The sequence below is a fragment of the Chinchilla lanigera genome, unplaced genomic scaffold (assembly GCF_000276665.1).
Source record: "Chinchilla lanigera isolate Chin_1 unplaced genomic scaffold, ChiLan1.0 scaffold00006, whole genome shotgun sequence".
NCBI classification, from domain to species: Eukaryota; Metazoa; Chordata; class Mammalia; order Rodentia; family Chinchillidae; genus Chinchilla; species Chinchilla lanigera.
The window spans coordinates 6,378,148-6,402,047 of NW_004955407.1; positions in this window are offsets into that span (position 1 = coordinate 6,378,148).

Sequence of the window (23,900 nt, forward strand, 5' to 3'; positions counted from 1 at the left end):
TATGCCAACCAAAAATCTAAAAATATTTCTTCTCATTGAGAAGATACAATAAAATTTTTTGATAAAAGAGACAGACGGAGAGAGACCACATTCCACACTGACACAATTTTTTATTATGCTGAATTATTATAATCACTGTATTTTATTACTAGTTATAGTTTACTTCTTAATCTTCTTATTTTTATAAATTAAAATTTACCACAGGTTTTCATGCATAAGAAAAATTTAGTACATAATTTTGGTACTATCTGCTAGTTTTGACATTCACTGATGGCCTTGGATATCCCTCACAGATAAGAGGAAACTACTAAACTTAAAAACTTTCCAAAAAGACAAATAAAAATACATTTTGTTTGAGGAATGTAAAATGCACAGCTGCTATGGAAAAGAGTTTGGGTATTATTCCAAAAGTTAAACACAGACTTACTATTGACCTAGAAGTTCCATTCCTGAATATATAACTGATATACTGAAAACAGCAACTCAGACAGATATTCATTCACAAACATTCTTAACAGCATTAACTGCTATTATAGAAATGCTAAAATAACCTATGAGTCTATCTGCAAATTAATGAATAAATAAAATGTGGTATGTACATATATAGTAATGGAGTATTTTTTGTGTATGCAATGCTGAGAATCAAGTCCAGAAAGGCATGAAAGGCAAGTGGATATACCTGAAATAAATTCCCAGTATGTTTAATAAAAAAGGAATGCTATAACACGTATGAACGTGAAAATATTTTGGTAAATGAATAAGCCAGAGAGAAACATGGTTATCACTTGCCACTTGTATGATTCTGCTTTATGACATGTTGAGAATAAGTAAATATATAGAGACAGAATGTAGAGTAGAGTTTACCAGAATCTGAATTATTCTAATAACAACAAAATTTTTTCTTTGGATGCTAGAAGAGCTTTAGAACTTCATGTTAGTGATGATTTCACAATATTATAAACATATTTAATTTCACTTTGGACTATACTATATAGTATATACTATACTCTCTCCATATAGAGTATTCCATTTTATGAAAAGAATATATAAAGGCAACCAATTTCTGAATGAAAAAAACCTGAGTTGTTTCAATCTTCTGGTATTACAAACAGTGCTGAAATATGAAAAGAATATATATATATATATATATATATATATATGTATATATATTGCATGAATTTTACAAAAAACTTACTTTTTTGAAATCATGCACTCTATGGCCAGGTTTCTGGCTCTTTGTAGGAGGGTCTGTGTATTTATTGGTGTCAGGAAAGGTGTGTAATCTATTCCAGAGAGTTGCAAACTCACGTGAGCTTTAATTTAAACAAGAACATATTCTGTATTCATAACATAAGAAAATCATTTCCTACATCAGAAAAAAATATCATCCATGGCAATGCAGTGAAAATATTAACAAGTTTGCTATGGAAGATGCACCACAACAATTTCGTCACTGGGATCTAATTTTGGCCGTGATCCTGAAGGTCCAGATTCCTGGCCTCTTAATCATGCCCAGTCTGGAAGACACCTTTAAGATTCTGAGTGCTACTGAATAGCGCTTCAATAACCTCTTTCAGGTGTTTGTGTTTCCCTTCTCGCCCTGAAAACCACGTTACTCCTTCTCGCTTCCTCATTTGTGCTCTCACGCTAGCAGCACAGCCTTACCTACATACAGAGTGTATAGTTTCATCAGTGTACTGCGGCCCACTCGATATGCATCTCTAGGTTTCACGTCTACCTTGAAACTTTACTTGCATGCTTTGCAGTTCCTAAGTATATACACAAAAAGTACAACAAATGTAACTTCCCATCTCAAATTACTATTAAATAACCTCTCTTAAAAATGAGTCTTACTTGGAAGTGAATAAAATCACTAACCATCTCTTGATGATTATGAAGGTAAATTTTCAATATTCATTAATAGAATGAACAGTGAATACACAAGTGAGGTGCTAGTATTTGTCGTGGATGTACCATGTCCTGTGTTTCTTGAACTGCATAACTCTTATTTGTGAAAAATTTTATATGTATTTGTATAGATAGTAAATTTATTAATAAACTGACATTTTTATCATCTTCGAGTTACTCTTGTTTTGTCAGGATTTCAGAACTCATTCAACAGCAGCCTCATGTGTAGATCTATTTGAATGCCTAGAATCTTATATTATAGATTAAATTTCCAGCCTTGTTTTTTGGGTCCTCTGACCTGCATCTCCACATTTCTTCCCCTTCCTCATATCCTTATATTTATTATTAATGTAATTTTAACGTTAGTTATATAAATTAGCGACTTGCACTGCAACATTTACATATCTTCATACAGTATGTCTAAACCACACCCACATTCCCTCTGCTGTCTCCTACCCCAGCCTCTGTATGAACTCTCCTTTGTCCCTTCCCCTTCCCTACTTTCATGCACAGTACACCCTCTCTTAAATCCAGATTCAGAGTCCACAGCCTCAGCCATTTTCAGATTTTTTTCTTAGAACCTAACTAATAATTGTTTGCGGAAACCCTTGCAGTTTTTCCAAAAACCACAAATATCTTCCACAATTTTTTTTTTTTGTTTTGTTTTTGGCTAAAGGTTTGCAAGCAGCCAATCTGAGAGCATTGTTCAGTTCTCCTTGATGCTGATTGGGTGCTGCCCAATGCACCAGCACTCTGGCATCATAACAGGTTGCTGTACCTCGTGAGGTTTTGTTCTTAAAGTTCTAAGATTCCTAAGATGCAGCCACAGGCCCTGCATCTTCTAACGCTTTATTAATACAGTATTTTATTAAGTTAAATTGCATAACCACAGGAGACAACTATGAAAATAGGCATTTGTATACATTTTTCTGACCAAATCTGAAATTTATGGTTTCTCATAACTCCAGAGTGTTCCAGGAACTTCACCTTCAGAAATTTCAGGGGTCTACTGTAATCTTTCTTTTTAATTTTCAGTTTCCACATGGGAGAGAAAGAAATGTAATACACATCTCTCTGTGGCTGGATTGCTTCATTTAACTTTCTGTCAGTTCCATCAATTTTCTTCAAATGGCATAATCTCATTCTTCCTTATGGTTGAAAAATACTCCATTGTACACATGTTCCATGCTTTCTTCATTCATTCATTTATTTGTTGAAAGGTGCCTATGCTGATTTTGTATCTCACTACTATGAATAGTGCCATGCTAAACATGGGTCACGGGGAAGGAAGCACCTGTTTATTTTATTATTGACACCATTTGATTCTTCTCTATTTTTCATTTATATTTCTGTTCTTTTGGTGAAATTATTTTCTAGGCTTTCATGACTGTTTTAATCTTTCTTCTTGTTCTTGGTGCAGGATTTCCTTAAGTATCTTCTGTAGTGCTAGTCTATTGGTCATAGACTACTTTTATTTATCCTTATCTTATAACATCTTTATTTCTCTATTGATTTTGAAGAATCACCTTGCTGGATATAATAATCTTGGTTGATCATTATTTTCCTTAAGATTTTCAAATACATTCTTGCATAATCTTGTTCTTTATAAAGTTTCTGTCAAGGAGTATGCTGCTATCACAGTAAGTTTGCCTTTAAATGTCTCTTGTCTCTTCTCTCTTGCAGCTTTTAATATTCTTTCTTTTTCTATACTTTTGACAGTTTAACTGTATGTCTTTATGAGACCCTGTTCTGGGCATATCTACATGGAGTTATTAACTCCAGGATGTCTATGTGTTTCCAATTTTTAAAAAAATACTCTACTATTATTTCTCTGAATATATTTTCTATGCCCTCAGCATGTAACTACTCCCTCCAAATTGCTAAGTACCTGAACATTTGATCTTTTAATGGTGTTCTGGTGGTCTTATTTATTCTTCTTAATCTTTTCGTTGCTCTCTGATTGTGCTATTTTGGTAAAATTGTCTTTCTTCTGATTGAGCTTATCTATTTTGTTACTTTCATCTGAGTCTTTCATGTGACTTATTGATCTCTTAATTTTCAAATTTTCTGTAGGTTCTTTTCTAAACTATTAAAGGACTCATTCATATTCTGGATTGTGTTTCTTAATTCATTCAACTGTTTGCTTTCTCTGGAATTTAATTGGGCCTTAAAAATTATTACTTGTTATTTTATGTCTGGTATTTCATACATTTTGATATTGTTGGTCTCCTTTCTTAAGAGTTATGAATTTTAGAAGGTGACATATTACTTTATTTTTTGATATTTTGGGGATTTCTATGTTGAAATTTGTATATCTGCTGGACAGATACATCTTCTTGCTGTATTTGAAGCCATTTTCATAAGCAGATTTCTCTTTATGACATTTCCTGAGATATTGTTTGTTGTATTGAGTTTAATTCCATTTGAACTTCATAGTTTAATTTCCCATAGTTGCTTTAGCTGTGGCTAGTTGTTTTAGACACATAGTATATCCTATTTAACTTGATATATGCCTTTTCTCTGTAGGTCTCACAAGAATGGTGTCCCTCTGGAAGCTGAAGCAGATATGGTGTAGTCAACAGAGTATGTGAGGTGAATCCTCTTTGGTTACTCCTACAGTGAGAACGAAAGCATCTGTTGGAGTTGGAGTTTTACTTTGACTTAGTAAATATTGGCTCTGTAGCTTGAAAGTGAATCTGTCACAGACTTTTCCAATTTTGGAAATTATGTGAAGGGTTTTCTTCTATTTAGACAGTGATAAAACTCTGGTTGTTTTTCAGGGCGAGGAAGGGGTTGGGAATTGTAAATCATTAATCACAACATGTTCATTAGACTGGGTTAAGAAATGCCTAGCAGGTTAGTAATACATATTTCTGGGTGTATCTGTGGGGTATTTCTAAAGATGATTGGCATGTAGACCAGCAAACTGAGGAGGAGGAGACTTACCCTGATTATGGATTATACCATCCAGTAGGCTTGTAGGTTTGGTTGAGTAAAAGGGAAAAAAGGAGGAGGTTGGTACACTTTTGAAGATTTCCATTCTGAGTGAGTGGGTATGTGTTTTGAAACTATTGCCTGTGTATACCAGACTCTAGTTTTTTCAACCTTAGAAAGAAGATTTAAACCAATAACTCTCCAGGGAGTTTCAGGCCTTCTAACTCATACTGGTGGTGTATCTGGTTCTGTGATGTGATTGCAAATGCACCTGAGGGTAGAGAGTAGCCATGGGTCTCAAAGATCTGTGCTGGAGGGGATAGTGCAGCATCTCCTGTAATCTACCACAGAGGATTCTGTGCTCCCAGTCTTGACTCCCGTGTGCCATCGTGTGCAGGGCCTCCCCACCCCAGACTCAGCTGGCTTGCCATACCACTCAGGGGGAGCTTTGGGTCCACCCATGCAACCCAGTTCTTCTCCCTCCACACTGAACTCTCAGAAGCCTTTGTCAGAGCCTTTGCTCTGGACTGAACTGACTCTAAGAGGCACCATCAGCTGAGCCAACACAGGGTCCAAACTACCAGAGAATGCAAATCTTGGCTACCAAAGCTGTAAACTCAGAAAACAGGGCATTCTCCTGATGGCTCCTAGTTGCAAGACTCTAAAAATATGCTGAGAAATGCATAAAATTTCTCGAAGTCATTTCATCATGCAAACCTTGGGACTTCTACCTCTGTAGTCTACATTTCTGCAGGATGTGAGATCCCCTTTACCTCTCACCGAGGAGGCATAAACCCTCCCTACTGCTGGAGCCCTCTGCTTCAACTTCTGTTCCACTATCAGAAGTCTCTGAGATTTTCCAAATTTCTATCCACTGTTGAACCCTTCTTCTCCCAGGGTTGATAAGCAGCTACACTCTTACTGTTTTACTTTATATCAGAAAGAAGCAGGGTAAGAGCTGTATGACCCAATCCACCATTTTGAGGAGATAGTTTATTCTCGCATTTTTTATATTTGACTTTGGCATTGGAATCCATCCATATGTGACATAATAGTATGTTTCTTTTTCCAGTCGTTGGTTTATTTAACTGAGCACAACATCATCCAAATCTATCCATGTTTCATCAAACAAGATTTCAATATTTTAATATTTCAATTTTTCAATATTTTAAGTCTATGTAACATGGTAGCTCCATAGCTTTTCACCTCTGGTCAAGGTCCTGGGTATAAGACAACAAACATGTGGTGGAAAAAAACACTCACCTCATGAGTCAAGAAGCAAAAAGCAAAAAGAAAGGGCCAGAAGTCTCACAATCCAATTTGAGCCCGCATTTCCAAAAACTAAGGTCCTCCAAAATTAGGATCATTCTTAAAAGTGCCCTTCTCTGCAGGGCCACCCTGGGCTGGCCCAAATCTTTAACAAACAAGGGCTTTTGGGTGACCCCTATCTGGACCACTGTAATGTGAATATTGAATATATGCATGCCTCAGAAACTAGGCACACATTCTGTAGACATACATTTGCAACCAATAAGTAGTACCAAATGAAATTTGAAATTTATTGCAAAAGTAAGTAAAAGGTAGACTTTTTCCTTTTAACTGAGACGTGAACCATTTTCACATCCCTTGCACATGTGACGATGCTAGAAGCATCCAGCACTACAGCGGCTTCTTATATGTCTTGGGCATAGAGAAGTAGCATTTTTTTCTTTTTTTTTCCACTGTAGTTAAAAGAAATAATGACCTTCTTCAAACTAAATGGCATGCTTTAATGGTCTTTTTTCCTGTTTCCTTATGAGACACACTTGCACGCTCTCTTTAGCATGGAGTCAGACTCCATGCCTCTGACATAAACATGAAGATAACCCTTTGTGTAGAAATGTTGAGCTTCTTCTCTGTAAGGTTTTAATTCCCTGTGGTCGTTGTCACCCAGTCACTGGCAGGACAGGAGCTAAAGAGCCCTTCAGCAATGGACATCAGCAACAGCTATTCTTGACCAAGTAGATGTTGAATGCAGCAGCAATAGTGAAGCTACATAAATCTCCTGGTTAGTTAGCTCGACTACCCAAGCCTAAGGGGATTAACATGTGCCTTCTTGTCTTTAGACCAAACACAGTAGATCTGATTTATCTGCGTTAAAGAATGTACTTGATATAGCATATTTTTAAAAAGAATCAAATTTTTGGGCTCAATTTTTAAGGCAGGGAAATTCAATGATTTGAATTAATTAATAGAATTAATTCCTTATTAGAATTTATTAGAATGTTTCCACACCCTTTTTCTGACCTATCCTAGAGCACATAGATAGCATTTACCATGTTCAGTAAAATGGAGGTTGGATATCACCATGCAGAGGAGACCGGGTGCATCAGGTGGTATGGCCGTAGACTGGGTGACATCAAGTACTGCATCAAACACAGCAAAAGATAGTGTCTAACTTTGTTCTCTTTGATGGTATCCTGTTTCCACTGGATGAAACTGAAAAAGGAAAGCTGATTAATCTCTTGTGAGTAGGATACGGTGCCATAAGTCTCCATTCATTCCCCTGCTCCCAACGAACCCATTTCTCTGAAACTGATTTACTTGCCAGAGACTAAATGATTTACTCATGTGTCTTATTGTTTTTTATTTTCTTGAGGCTGGTTTTGAACTTGCTATTATAGAGCAATCTGGGCTCAAACTTGCAGTCCTGTTTCAACCTTCCACATTACAGGGCTCACGCGGCTGTGCCATACGCGTGGCTTTCTTTTCTTTTTCATTTTTTAAATCCTAAGTACTGGGAATTGAACTCAGGACCTTCTCACAGCCTTCATGTATGTATGTATTTAGAGACAGGGTCTTGCTAAGTCATTAAATTGGCCAGATCAGGCTTGATTCTGCGACTTCCTGCCTTGGTACGCCAGAGTGCTGGGATTACAAACTTGAACCACCAAACCTGGCTCATTCGTGTGTTATACAGACATAGGCAACTTTGTTCCTCTACTGAGAGCTACCATTGTCGTGCTTATAGAAACAAGTCTTTTAATTAAGTTATCTCCTCTAAACTCTTTAAAACTCATTGTTTTGACTTAAGTAAAAATTAAAGAGGACTTGAGAAATTTCTTTCGTTGAAAGGGTCACTCTAATTTTACAGTTCTCTAAAAATACTCTACAGTAGGTTAAAATATATCTGCATTAGCAGGGCACTTAGAACACTGATTATTAATTTTAAAAAATACAGATAGCACTTACTAACAGCCAGTTGGATTCACAAGCACTTTGCAAATCTTAACTTATCATTTTAAATGTCAATGGATGTAGCTGAGTATATTAAGAAACCAATGTACAACCCTAGGGTCTAATGGATAGAATCAGGGTTTAATCACTGACAAGCAGACTCTAAGTTTCACCTCTACCAAGTATTGCAAATTATCAAAAAGGTATTCTAAAAATGTGATACTGAGCTGAAGAAACAAAAATGTGGTCATACATAACTCAAAGAATCAGTTTGTGATTCTTACTAATTTCTGGGCTTGTAGCCTATTTAAAAAGACAATAAAAATGAATTTTAACCCAATATATATTTATTAAGTTAGTCCAGTTTATTTTTAAGATCCCTGCAGCAAGTACGGTGAGTTTGTCTTTTAAAGGGAGCACAGGTGCGGGTAACTCACCTGGCGGAAAATTGCAACAGCAATGTCAATCACAACCACGATGTGTGAAGGTTAATATTGTATTTCAACTTGGACTGTACTTTCTGGATGAAAAGCATACTAAATAAGTGCACTTTGGGTGATTCAGATTACCCTTCATAATGTGGGTAAACATCATCCAGTTGTTGAAGGCCTGAGTCAAGCAAAAGACTTAGGCCTCTTTGAACAAAAGTAATTCTAGTATAGGCTGTTTTCAGACATATGTTGCACCAGCCACTTTCCTAGGTGTATGGTCATCTGGTGCACACAAAATTACCACAACCGCAAACCTCAGTAATTCAGTAGGACTATCCCCTCTGATCTCTTCACGCTATCTCTCTCACTCTGTCTCTTCACGCTTGTCCCACACAAAACATGAAGATACACAAACATATCACACACATGCACACATGCACATATACACACACAGTGGTTTGTTTCTTTGAAGAAATCTAAATAATATGTTGTGTTTATTATCATTTGATAGGATGTTTTTAAAGTATGCCTGAAAAAAACACCAAAGTGTGTTCAGAAGAGAAAAAATGGAGATAAATAATGATGACATCACTTTATCCTTAAAGTTTGATTTTTATTGAAAGTTGTGAGTGATAGATTCTGAAGGTCCACAGAATAATGATATTCCAAATGATAAGGTGAGCATGTGAAACTGATTTAAAAATTTGCTTAAGCTAGTTGAATGTGAAGAAACATTCTTGATCAAATGGAGAACTGCGATTGTGGGGGAATATGAATTAAACAGTGACTTGAAACAGAATGAGATTCACATTGCAATTTATGGAAATGCTTCACCCTGCAGTGGTAGGACACAGTACAGTGACTACAAAGTACAGGGCCATACTGATTGAATTACAACCAGAAGACAGAGTGTGTCCAGGTTTAAAGCTATGAGAACAGGAAAAAATCACAAAGCTAAGAAAATGCTATAAAGGAAGAATCTGTTAAAATCTTTGATTTGAATGTGGGAAGTAGAGGGTTGAAGATTCAATAAATAATAGTTGATAGGTCTGAGGAGCACAGAGTTTGCAGTTAGAACTCATAAAAGTCCGCTTGATTTTCAGATTCCCTCACAATTTCTGGAAGAACTGTAATTGAGTTTTTGGAATGAATGGAATGATTTAGATGTACTTGAGGCAGATCATGGTCCATTCTGCAACAAGAAGTGGATTGTCAGATTTATTATTGTACATATGTGAAAAAATGTTATTAAGAACAAATGCTCAAATTGCCTAACTTTTTATGTTGACATTTCAAATTATAAGCCACAGTATGCAGATATTAATTTTATACTTTCCCAACCACGTATCTCTCTCCCCGTTTTAGAATTCTATTAAGATACCTGATTTTTGAGGTTTGCTCATTGGAAATCCACTGCTACATTAACCGGCGAACTTATTAAGTTTGATTTTTAAAAGGAAAATTTAAACATTAAAAGATATATACTTCAAAATTAGTGGAAACAATTATTAATAAATACTTAGTCCTAAATTATAAATGACTTTGTTACTTAACATTAAATAAAGTTATTCTTTTCAGTTGTTCCATGGAAAAAATACAAAGGAAAATTTATATCCAGGATTTCCCCTAATGTTTATTTAAAAGGATACAGTAAACAAGAATGCATTCATTCTTTCTGGTATGACTTTCTGGTACTTCCAGAATATTCTGGCACTGATGGTGTTAAAGGCACTGAGATTTTGCTGTACAACTGTGGAAGTGATAAGTTAACAGGCTCACACTGGCAATAGTATTTCAACTAGATAGCAATCTAATTGGTGTTACATCATTGTCAATAGTCTGTGGTATTGTCCAAGACCCAAGATGGCGATCTTCAGTGTTTCCGTTTACTATGTATACTCCCAGTCATTCTTTATGCTTGTAGAACTGATGTTGTGTTAGTGACATTTCTTTATGCTGGTACAAAAAATGCTCAACACCAGGAACTCAAGGAAGAAGAGATTTACTTTTCCTCATGGTTCCAGAGGGCTCTGTCCACACTCCTTTGGCTCCAAGTCAGGAGTAACATGGCAAAAGGGTGTGATGGAACAAAGTTGTTGACTTTGTGCCAGCCAGGAAGCAAAGCAGGAGAATAGCACCAAGGAAGTACTAGCTGGCAACCCCTCCGTGACCCACCACACTTGCATAGAGGAGTGCTTTACTAATTCGCTATATGGTTCACAAGCCAATGCAGTATACTGCACATCTGAGCTGTCACAGATGCTGACATAGAAGTTTAGTTTCAAGTGTACTTCTTAATTCAGACCACCATAGTGTGTAGGTTTAAGAGCATGTCCTCTAGACTCAAATTGCCAGTGTGCTCTGTTTATCTGTGTTAATCTGAGTATATTTCAGTTTTCTTATCTGTATGATGGGTAAAAATAATACTACTTATATGATTTTTTTTCTGAAGAACGGAATGCTATCCTATTCTTCCATGGCAGAGCCTGAAGCAAGATTTAAGAAGCTAGCCCTTTTTTGGGAACTGGGATTTCCAGCTCAGCATAGCAAGAAAGAGAAAAAAAAGACACTGAGGTACCAAAAGAGGGAAAATATTAAGATGTAATGTTTATCAGTTTGGCCACTATTTCTCAGCACACTTCTTGAAAGGCATATTCACTCTGCACACAGTAGCCACTTGGAAGAGTGGAAAAAGAACAGCCAAGGAAAAGCGAAAGGAGAGGGAATTTACTTTTGTGACCTGTTATCTACTGGTCATCTATACATGACCTGTTTCTTGTTGGTCAGTGTTCACCTTATTATAGAATTGGACTTCCTGCAACTCCATACCATCCTCCAGCCCACGGTGTTTCCTCAAAAAGTCTTGTAGATAGGTTCATGAAAGTCAGAAATTGAAGAGGAAATTGCAGAAGTAGTGAGTATTTCTCTGAATGCAAAAGGAGTCTATCAAGGAAGTCTGAAAATATGCCAGAGTACTCAGTGCTTTAAATTTATATTTATAAGGCACTTGGAAGAATACCCTATGCTAGGCAATGGTGGTGTGTCAACTGTGATTACTGTGAGACTGCCGAAGAGAAATAAAACAAGAAAAAGGACTCCTTTTAATAGTGAGCCTAATGAGATTCTAGTCGGCCCAAGGATTTCTCTGATGTCATGGGTTAAACTGAGACATAATTACAACTCCATTTCACAGATTAGAAGCACAAAGGAGTTAGGAATGGGAAATCTCCCCCCACGCAGGTTTTTGCCAAGAGAGACAAAGAATAAATTAGAGTGATTTCAGATTAGGCTCATCTCTAATTTGGAATATGACCAGTGCACCAAGGAGTGCCGCCCACAGGAAGGAGTGAAGTAACTCCAGTTTTGGAGTGGATGCCAGCACAAATGGGGGACATTATTTGACTTGCTCTCTGAGTTTCCATTTAGCAGCATCTCTTTACGACTTTAAGATTTGCTGGAATGTATTACTGAAGAAGAGTGGAGTCATGGAATATGTCAGGAAAGGACAAACAGCTATAACTTTGTGGGAGCAAAGCACAGAAAGTTTCTAGTAAATGGAGTTCTGCCCAGAATCACAAGGATGAACCAGATCAATGCCCTGACAGTGAAGCTGATCTGGTGAAAGCTGTGCAGTGCTTCAAGAACAAAACAATAAAAGCACAAATGGAAAACAAAGATTATCTGTGTACATCCATGGCACTTTTCTACCCTCCATCCTGGGTCTCAAACAAAGAATCCCTCCAGGTGGTCAGCAAACTTTTGCAATATGGTATTTTCAGAATCATCAGTGTGGCCTATTCCTACTTCTGTAATTATTCAGTGCAATTTCAAGCTCACTATGAAAATCTGAAGGTTGACCTAACAAAATTTCTTTTCTATAATCTTAACCAGTTTTACAGAAAACAAAATGCTTTGCATTTTATCCTAATTAATATCACTAAAATGGAAAGAGACCAAATGTATTGGGTCTGTTTGCATGTTAAATGGGATTCCCTCCTTGAAGAAATTTTTGGATCATCAAGGGATTAAACTGGCAGCTGTCAGGCTGTTCTCATGCAGACCACAGAATTTTCCCCTCCTTCTTCATGTCTTACCAAGATTTATGCCAGATGCCCAGAAAATAGGACTGGAGTTCAAAATTTTAGTCAGCAAAGAGGGAGGGCAGGTTACAGAATTAAAAGTGGGTTGCTTTAGTGTGTTCAGAGGACTTGAAGGCCTAAACATGTGTGTTGCTAGCCTGAATTATCTAGTACTCAAGAGGAGGATAGCTTCAAAGTAAGGACTGAAAATCTTTGCATGGTTTGAGTGGGAGTTTTCCAGGTGACGTTATAATCTTGAAAGCAGAAAAATGTAGATTGACTTTTAGAGGATTGTCACAAAAACAGCAAACATTTTTTGGTACTTTGCAGAAATCAGCATTCATGTGACAACCAAGAAATGATCATCGCTCAAAGTTAGCAGTTTATATATTGAATATGAAGAGTGTGTGTGTGTGTTTGTACTTAAACATATGGATAATGTAGTGGATATTGCTTTGAAAATTTTCTTTTCATTGTTATTTTTTAAGATAATACTGTTACCCTATTTTCTATTAAATAATAGCAACTGGGTAAAATTTGTTCATGGAGTTGCAGTTGTAAAATTTCAACTATAGTTTAATTATTTACATATGCATAGATTAAAATAGAGTTGATCCTAAAAATCCTTAATGTTTACTTAGTGACACTTTTTAGAACATTTTCTTAAGTTTACCTGGATTTAATCTATTTTTGCTAAAATTATAAAATTTTCTTCACATTAACTGTATAATGTAAAAATAAATACATTGGATATTAACATAAAGATATTTCCTCTAGAAATAATTAAAGTGGAGATCAGATTCCAGCAGTTAAGAGTGGGATATTTAGGCTTGCTTGAAACCCACTGCATTCTGTAAATTATCTGAAAATATATTCTTCCTCATTTGCAAATATCTTCCTTCAAATTTCACTTAGTCTTTTCTATAAATTTTGAAAGGTCCAATTAAGTAATATATTTTAGGTGAATTTCATCATAGTAAAATCTGAAAATCATATATGCTTAATAAGTTCTTAAACATTATAGAAAGGCATTATTATTAAATTTACAGAAAAATAATAGTAACATTGAAATATAACATTTACTTTACTGAAGAGGTGATAAAACTTGTTTTATTTAAAAGAGAGAGAGGGGCTGGGGATTTAGCTCAGCGGCAAAAGCGCCTGCTTGGCAAGCGCAAGGTCGTGAGTTCGGTTCCTGGTACCGGAGAAAAACCAAAAAAAAAAAATAAATAAATAAAAGACAGAGAATTGTACAACTGCTACTTTTAAGCCAGACTCTTATAACTATATGTTTATATTCATACTATATATACTCACTTTAAAATGAAAAAGGTAAGAATATTTTCAGGAAATATACTTATGGAAACAGATTAATGATACAATTAACTCTTCTATTTATCTTCTGTAATATTCAGTGTAATTTTTCTGTTTTTATTATTCTACTTCAGAGAAATAAAAGTAACACATAAATTTTCCTGATAGAGAACTGTTCTAGAAGAGATACAGTCTTAGTGTTCAGGGCAGGTATTATCACCAAGAAAAAAGGGCTTTAACTTTACATTTGTGATTATATATGTAGTGTCTTGTTACTTGACAATAAGCATGCTAGGCACTATATTTTAATTAAAATTTTCAATTTTACTTCTAGACATACAGAAAGCTCCTTCCTTGAAATTAGGCATTTCCACAGGAGTTGCCTCACCAATGAAATCTGAGCACATGTATTTGTCAGCTGAAGTGTAATTTACTGCCATCTTTTTCTGGATGCTACAGGATGGGTGAAACTATGCAGGTGACGTTAGAAGAGACCTTTCCCAGTTTGCAGTGGGAATTTGGTATTAGCAACAACAAAACTTTCCTGTTCAAACCAATATGATGCGGAGCGTTTCTTGTTTGTTATTACATCTCTACCTAGCCTGATTCACTCCTTCCTCACTCTTGCGCTCGCTCTCCTTCTGTCCCTCCCACCTTCTCTCTCCTTTTTCTAGTCTTTCCTCATTTCTTCCACCTAATCTCTAGGGATCATAGTTCAGTGTTGTTAATCTTCTCATCTGAATTAGATAAAATATAAGAAGATTGTGGCCAATTGAATTCCAATTAGGAAGACAACAATCGACACTTTTGTCTCTGTTCCTCATTTTCCCCGTATGTTACTCCCGCTGTTGACTGTGTCTTCTGCTTGATTCCATCAAAACTTCCATGCCTACTTTCCAATGTATTTTACAGGTGACCAAGTATAGAAGTCAGATCAAAGCAGAAGCACAGAAAGAATAAGAAGTGGAAAGAAACTTGGGGGACAATAACACTGTACAAATCTGAAGTTAATTTTGTCAATGAGTCTGACAGCAATTTCATTAATAAATAATAAAGAGCCAATAAATTATTTGACTTGTCATCATTTGTCATAATCTATAGTGTAGTCTGTATAGAAAATTGTAAAATTTCACAATGAAAATTCTCAAAATATCACACTCTGAAGTTGTGAAACTACTAAATACCGAGGGAGCAGGAAGGGAAAGACCACTAATAAATTGTTCTAATGTCAAATCAAGTATAAGTGTTTTGCTAGTTTAATGCTAAATGTAATAATAGCTAGTTCAATAAAAAGTGGTTACCACTTGCATGTGGTTGTCCTTTTCTTCATTAAAATTCCACCATAAAAAGTTTTATTAATTTCTGTTCTTTAGGATTGACCCCTTGAGAAAGATGTCTTACATATTCTCAAGTTCCCTAAGGCAAAATCTTACTTGTATACTGCTTTAAAAGGAAAACCAATCTTTAATTTGGAAATTATAATGCTGGGTTCAAAATTTAATCTCAGCTCTATTGTAGATGTAAATCTTGGATATTTTTTACTCACATAATAAATACTTAATGAACTGAAAAAACACACCTCTAAAAATGCTTTAGAAGCTAACAAAAGCTAAAGATTGGAAAGCAAAAAGTTCTATTGGTCATGTCTACTTGTTACATATATTTTTGTAGGATGAACAAATTGACTCAAATTCAAAATTTCTCTGATCTTTACTCAACATTCCTAACAGCGAAGGGAAAGTAGTTAACTCTTATTAAATATAGAGTATAATTTCTTAGGTCTTTTCAAAGCTAATTAAGGAGAACTTACTCTAGAAAGATTCAAAATAGCTATGTCCATTACAAAACAAAACTCAAAAGCAACAATATACTTAATGTGTTCTGTACCTAGAAGTGCATTTGCATTACAAGTCAGTTAAATCTGCCTATTACATTTGGAGGTGGAGGTAGAAAAGAGTGACCATTCAAAGAGCTCTGAGGACCCTCTGTTCCCACACCTGGCATGGGTTCAAGCACTCCTCATGACTAATGGGGAGTTATTTCGTTAGATGTTGAAAAGCTTGAGCACTTTTTTTCTTAAAGATTGATACCAAGAGAATAATGCAGTAGTTTGTAATGGGTGTGTGGGATGAAGCTTTTAGGGGAGCATTTTCTAACTGATAAAACCTCCTGAATGGGGCACTTTTTAAAAGGCCCCCAAAGAATTAAAAATATGTTTTAGCATGAGTCTCATTGGAACATTCACTATGCAATGACCAATTGAAACAAGGACTTTAAATGCAAAAATGTCAGAAGTATTATTAGTCTTAATCTTTTTTCCAAAAATTGTTTTCATTATTATTTAGTAATTCCCTTGTCTCTAGAAATGCCTAGGTACGCAAAACGAATCTGAGAATCCAAATGGCTGCTATGAAACGCAGACGTCCATCGATTTTGCTATGAGAACACTTTTGTTAGGTCCCTGAGAGAAACTGTCCAAATGGCAGAGAAAATACGTGTTTCATTTCCTGGTTTGAGGGACAAGATGTCTCCCTGCTCTATCTATACTCTTGGCATCCTTTTATTTTATTTATTTGGTCATCATTTCTAGACCCACTAACTAACATAAGCAATTTTAATTACTTGGTTCTGAAAATGTTTTCTGAAAAGTTATTCGTATTATCTTCAGTGTTGTAGCAAATTGCAGTTATTTAGGAACAGCTGCTACCTGCTTCAGGAGTGCGCAGTGTCAAGGTATCCTGTCCCTCTAGATTTGAAGGTCACGGACTAGAGGTCACAGAGTTCCTGCCTTCAGGCTTTCACTGTTTTCCTTTTGTTCAGCCAACATTTCATCTTCACCACTTCATTTTCCTCCTTGAAAGAATGGAGATACACTATAGTTCCAAAATTTCTACTGACAAAAATAATGTTCCTTTAAATTGAAACATTTACTTTTAATTGTATATTCATTGCAGGGTTGTTTTTCTTCATTTTATTTGTTTCCAGACTTTTTTATGGACTTATTTTCACAAGTAAAATTGATCCATGCATGTATAAAATTAACATGTTTGATGACTGAAATGTTTTATACAGATAGAAATAACTCTTTGCTTTAATTACCCTACATGATTTGAAGCTCTTAGGATTGATTGTAGCTAACAGGAATTTAATTTTAAAATATGTGTGCAGCAATTTAAAAATCGTTGAAGTATATTCAATATGAAAGAATATGAGTATTAGGAAATAGCTTATCTGTCTTTCCAAAACAGAATTTGAATACATGCATGTTTTTAATGGAGCAACACAGCAACTAAACCCTGTAGAAGGGAAGATAAGAAACAAGGCTGAAAAATGGATAAAGTTGAGTGGCCATGTGGCCTAACAGATAGCTGAACCCATAAAGTATCTGAAGCCTGAATGCCTCTTAACTGGGCCAAGATGGCCATGCCTTTGCATTTCTCCTCTGTCATTATCTGAGCAGAGGGGGCTAAATGGAAAGAGGAAGGTGACTAGACAATGGTGCTCTGCATCCAGGGTGATCCCTGCATTCACCCTTGAAGGCTGTTGCTCTGTAAGCAACTGGGGTTACGCATTCTTCACTGAAGACCTACCTGCATGATACGCCACTGGATATGTACATATATGTTTCATGTAGTATGTATGTATGTAAGATTATATTTCTGAGTAACTGTGAATGTAAATGTGCTAATAGATGCTACATCAGTTTTTCTAAAGCTTAGTTATTCCCTCACTATGTAGTCAGAGTCTAATAGTCTATATTTATATATTACTGTTAAATTTAGTATTTCATCTTTTTATACAATTACAAAAGTAAAAGCTATCATCTGTAATGAAATATTGATATTAAATCTTAAAAAGTAGAAAAATATTGTAAATGACAAAGACAAATTATGACCTAAGCCAGAGCTATGTGCAAACAACTTCATGTGGGTTTTATCTTAGTTGAAGTGCTCTTACCAAATGACTAACTACTAGCTAACATGGACTGGTACTACAGTTTGAACGTTAATGTCTATCCCGAGTTCATATGTTGAAGTCGAATAACCAATGTAATCATAACAGGAAGTAGAGGCTTTTCAAGATGATTAGCTCAGCCTTCAATAAGTCAGATTAGTGCTCGTATAAAGAGAAACCCCAGAGAGCATTTTTATCTCTTCCACCATTTGAAAATAGTGTTTGAAAATGCTATGAACCAGTTTTAGAAGAAGCTGTGAGCTGATCAGACACTCAGTATCTCAATATGCCTTTGTCACAGTTCTGACTTCCAGAACTATGAGAAATAAATCCGTTTATATAAGCAACCTAGCTTACCATATTCTGTTGTAGCAGTCTGTATGGATCAATATAATAGGTACATATAAACAGGGCATTAATGGCTGTAAGAACAAAGACAATGGTAATAATTCTAATGATAATAATTACAAATATTGTTTTTTTGTATGTTTCCAATATTTTTGGTGGGAAAATATCAGAAGCAAGCAAGAACTAAATGGGATATTGTTTTAAATTTGTTCTACTATTGAGACAAAGTATATTGGAAGGAACAGCTTCAGTTAGGATCAAGTAATGATGAATGGAAAAGGGTTGGAACATCGGCATGTATTTTAAAGCACTCGCTCTGAGTCGTCCTCCTCCAGCTTGGCTTCTATGGAAGACACTTTCCCTCCAGGGGTCTAGGCTAACCAGAACTACTAATCATGAAGAGGTAGTCTGAAGAAAGGGTAAAAGTAGGAAAGAATAATAAAACTAGGAAAAATGATAGAAAACTGAAAGTGAAGGAATGTGAAAGAACATAAACAAGGAGGAAAAAGAAGAGGAGCAAATTATGATTAAATTATGATTTAAAAAATGTTTAAATCTGTATTTCACCAAATTTCCACATTAAATATTTCTGTTACTTTGGTGACACAAGTCTCTGCCACTAGTTTCAATTCAGAAGTAAATTACATCTGAAATACTGTAAATACTTAGATCTTAAAACTACCAAACAATAACTTTTACTGTTGAATATAAACCTAAATATTGAAGGACCCAGTGAGATCCATCTTTCATGATTAACATCTTCCTTAGAAATGATTGCTGGACCATTCTTGGTGTATGGTTACTAATGTGAGCATGGTCATGGAGTCATAATTATGTTTCTAAGTAATTCTTGATCCAGATACTTATCTATACTTACTTGAATTGCAGTTTTTAAAAAAATCTATTTAATATGAATGTACCTTCTGTAATATGGTTATTTTTAAAATTAGAAAATGATTTTAAAGGATTTAGCACAATGCCTGATACCTGGTCAACCCATTTCATCAGGTCATGTCCTACTTATTGCTTCCTTATTTTTTTCATTTAACAACTATTTCTTTTTTATTTTTTTAGGAGAATTTATAAAAAAGAACAGTAGCAAAATGCCAACAACATAGACAAAACCAAAACAAAGCAAAAGCAAGAATGATACAGGGTTTTAGAACAAAATGATAGGGGTTAATAGTGGTTGTTATATTACATATTTTCATCTTCATCAGAGTTGGTCAGATTACCAGGTGTAAGATCGCAAGATTGATCAAACTATTTAAGAGAATAAAAAATAAAAGCAAAAAATTTACAAACGGTAGTTTCACCAAACAATGGTTGTTACGGTGCATATTGTTGTCTTCAAATTACTTGTTCAGATTACCAGATATAAGCATGCAAAATTGGTCAAAAAGATAAATAAAGCATTAACTGTTCCTTTCTATAAGCCATTAGACATCAGCAGTACAGTCATCCTAGCCATCTTTCTGTATACATATATATTTTTCCCTTCTTTCTTTCTTTCCTTTTCTCCTTTCCCTAATCCCAGTTGTTCACTCTTTTGAGCAATTTTTTTTCCCTTTCCCAACATCTACTGTACAATTTGGGTTCCACTTACTCTTTCATGTTCTTACACTAGAGAGACAACATGATGTCTATACATATGTGTCCGATTTATTTCACTTATGAGTATGGTCTCTATGTGCATCCATTTACCTATAAAAGCCTTGAGTTTATCTATTTTTATAGCTGAGTAATGTCCATTATATAAAAATACCACAGCTTTTTATCCATTCCTCAGTTGATGGGTATTTGTGTTATTTCCAAGATTTAGCTATGACAAATTGTGCTGCTATAAACATGGGTGTACATATGTCACTGTGGTACAACGTTTTTAATTCTTCTGGGAAAACACCCAGAAGGGGAAAAGCTGGGTTAAGTAGCACCTCTAATCCTAGTTTTGTGAGGAATCTCACACTGATTTCCACAGTGGTTTCACCAATCTACCATCCTACCAGCAGTGGAGAAGAGGTCCTTTCCCCCTACAGCCTCTCCAGCATTCGTTATTGGTTATTTTCTTAATGATAGCCATTCTTACTGGGGTGAGATGGAATCTCTGTGTTGTTTTAATTTGCATCTCTGGAATAATCAATAATGTTGAACATTTTTTCATATATTTATTCACCATTAGTATTTCTTCATCTGAGAAGTATATATTCATCTCAGATGCCTATTTTTGGATGGGCTCTTTAAATTTTGGTGGCCTGAGTTTTTAAAATTCTTTATATGTTCTAGATAGAAGGCCTTTGTCTGAGGGGCAGTTGGCTAAAATTTTTTACCAATTCATAGATTTTCTTTGTAGTCTGTTGGTGATTTTTTTGATGTGCAAAAACTTTTCAATAAGAGGAGATCCCAGTTTCAGCAACTATTTCCTAAATGCCTTATATATTTCTGGTGTCATTGTAGACACTAAGAGGTATTAAATAAATAAAAATTTATGATGCCTTCTTTGAGGGAATAAGTCTCATATGTATATATACATGTATATATATATAAAATCTGAGTTCATTTTTATATTAATCAACTTCTATATTGTGGTGAAATATACATACTGAAGTTGGAGATTTGGGCTGAGGCAAACCAGACAACTAACTGTGTAGAATGTGTCAAAAGTCATAAAAACTGAGAGGACCTGTGCAGAGTATAAGACCTGAAATGGCTCTAGGGCTTCTGAGCAGTATACGTAGAACCAAGCGTCACTTTCAATCCTTCATTTACATCTAGCCAGAAGCCAAGTGAGTCTTTCTGCCGAGTAGCTTAAATTAGGTGCCAGGCAAGTGAGGTTTTGAAAGGACAACTGTCCCAATACATTATTTGCATGAGGAAGAGGCCAATCCCAGAATTTTGTTTTGTCTTGTTTTGTTTTTTTTTGGTTTTTCTCCGGTACCGGGAACCGAACTCACGACCTTGCACTTGCCAGGCAGGCGCTTTGCCGCTGAGCTAAATCCCCAGCCCTAATCCCAGAATTTTGAATACCAAAATCTCCTTTACTCTATCCTTGAGGCTGCATATCTCTTTTCTGTTTTCAAAAATGTTCTTTTTGTTGTCATTTGTGTGTCTTGTACAATTCTGTGTTCAGGACACCAAGAATCTGGAACAACTCCCACAATGATAACATGACATTTATCATTTTAACGATTTTTAGTGTAAAACTTTGTAGCTGTAAGGACCTTCACATTGTCCTACAACCACCACAACCATACACGTCCAGAAAAGGTAGAAGAGAAGAGATGAAGCCAAAGGAGAATGAAATTAGGTGAAGCTTAGTTTCTAAATTAGTTTCTAAATTAGCTTCAGACCACTGAGAGTTCTGGAGTGACTATTATGCTAAGACCGTCTTCCTTAAAAGTGGTGGAAGTGAGCTTTTGCACACTATCCCAGCTGGGCATTAGTTATGGCTGGAGGGAGATACTTTAGGGGAGATAGTGATGATGAAAATCTCCCCGAAATAACATGGCAAACTCCTTACAAAGAAGACACTTACAGAATTCCAAACACAGGACTTCATAAACTCTGTAAATGGAACAATGGGGTTGCAAAAGAAAATTTGGTATTATGTATTTGTTTGAAAACTTTTCCTTGAACAGAATAACCCAGAGTGTGGTAGTTGTATTTTTTACATTATTATTTTGCTCAGATCTATCTGTGGTAGAGGTGATTTAGTTCTCTTCCTGGAAACTCAAATATTGATTAAGAAATGTTCATAGGTTTAGATGAATGCTTCCAAACCACTGTGTCCCATAGTATATCACAAGGATTCTCTCTAGCTGTGGTTCTCTGGATCACAGTACATCCAGCCCCCTCCAGTTTGTCTAGTAACTGCCCTTTGCATCCACCCAGAGGTATTTTGAGTTTTTGTACATAAGTTTAAGTCTGAGTTTCAAGCTAAGATTCAGAGCACCCAGATTGCAATATAAATTATCAGTTGGAAAATTACAAATTATATAACTTTTTTAAAACATAAGATGAGAAATCTGTTTCAGTTTAAAATAAATTTACTAGAAAGTTTCAAAATTTGTTTTATATATATATATATATATATATATATACACATACATATATATATTATATATATTGTCTTTTTGAGGCAGGGTCTTGCTATGCTGTTCAGGCTGGCCTCGAGCACACTTTGCAACCCAGGCTGGCCTTTAACGCACAAGATACTCCTGCCTCAGCCTCCTGAGTGCTGAGATTACAGGTGTGCACCACCATGCCAGGCTAGATTCATAATATTTTAAAAGGTAGCAATAAAGAAAATAGACATCATTTCAATATATATTGGAGTATTCCTTGAAAATAACCTGGAAATTCAACTAACTTTTCTATTCTCCCAAAACAGAAGTCTTAGGTGAAAAGAAATATTAAAGCATTTTGAGTAAACCAACAGATTTAATTAGATGCTCAAATAATGTAGTTAAAAAGTTTGATCAGGTGAATAACTAAAAATAACCAAAGTGAAATTTTATTATAGACATAAAAAATACAACTATGTACAGATGCCTAAGAGAAATTCAAATTTTTATTAATCAGTTGGTATAGTTAAATCTACTCTAATATAATTCTAGTCAGATGCAAAGGTGGTAAAATAGATGTAATATTTTCCTTTTCTCTGGAATTAACATTAAGAGTTTCAGTCGCATGTTAACTATTGAAAGCAAATGAAGTAGTTTTAATTACTTTTTTGGTTATTACAGGAATTCTGTTTTAATAAGTTTCTAAATAATGTACCATTTTCCTCCAATGTATTTATATATCAACAATAGCTCAAGTAGCAAGTGAGTTTTTCTTAAGAAGACGTTTTTGAAAATTGAATATTAAATTCTCCATACTATTGTATAAATAATGTATTCATTTTTAGCTTTTTTAAGGAACAAGGACACCAGCAATTGGCAACAATAGAAATGAGCAAATGTAAATACAGAGCTTGAATATAAACTACTACTGAAATGTAAGTCCTTTGATTGGTAAAAATTTAACTTTTTGACTTTCACTATGACTGTGTGAAGATTGTTTTTCAAAAGCACAAGTTTTGATTTTCCTGGACACAAAACGTTTGAAATGGCTTTTCTAAGTTTGCCAGATAAATGTCTCCACTGAGAGCAGCAATTATGACTTATTTTACTTGAAATATGAAACATGTCTTTCATATTGTAACTTTAAATGGCTATTGGGCAATTATAAGAACTGGTCAGTGCTTAATCAAAACAAATAACAATGTAAGTGTGTGTGTATTAGCCTTCCTCAGGAATCGCCAGCTGATGGTGATGGAGGAAGAAAATTTCTTTATATTCTCTAATTATTTTATTTTCCTGCAGTGTTTCTATACCTTTTTGAATATATTTTTGCAAGCTTCTGTATTTATAAATGTACTGACTTATCATTTATTTTATATAAATATACACCTTTACAACAGCAACTGATAGTACCCAAGACTTACATCATACACTATCTGGTGAAGCGGTCTAATTGACATCAACAAAATAGGTCTCTGTTTTTGGAGGGATGCCGAAATGGATGTGGTGTATGTTAAATTGGTTTTTATGACTGTTTCATGATATATTTTTTTCAAATTTTAGAAGAGGGAAGTATTTGCATGATTCTACAAAAATCATTGTGGATTTTTTTGAAAGAGTGCTTCTTTTTGTATTTTTAATGCAATAAAATCATT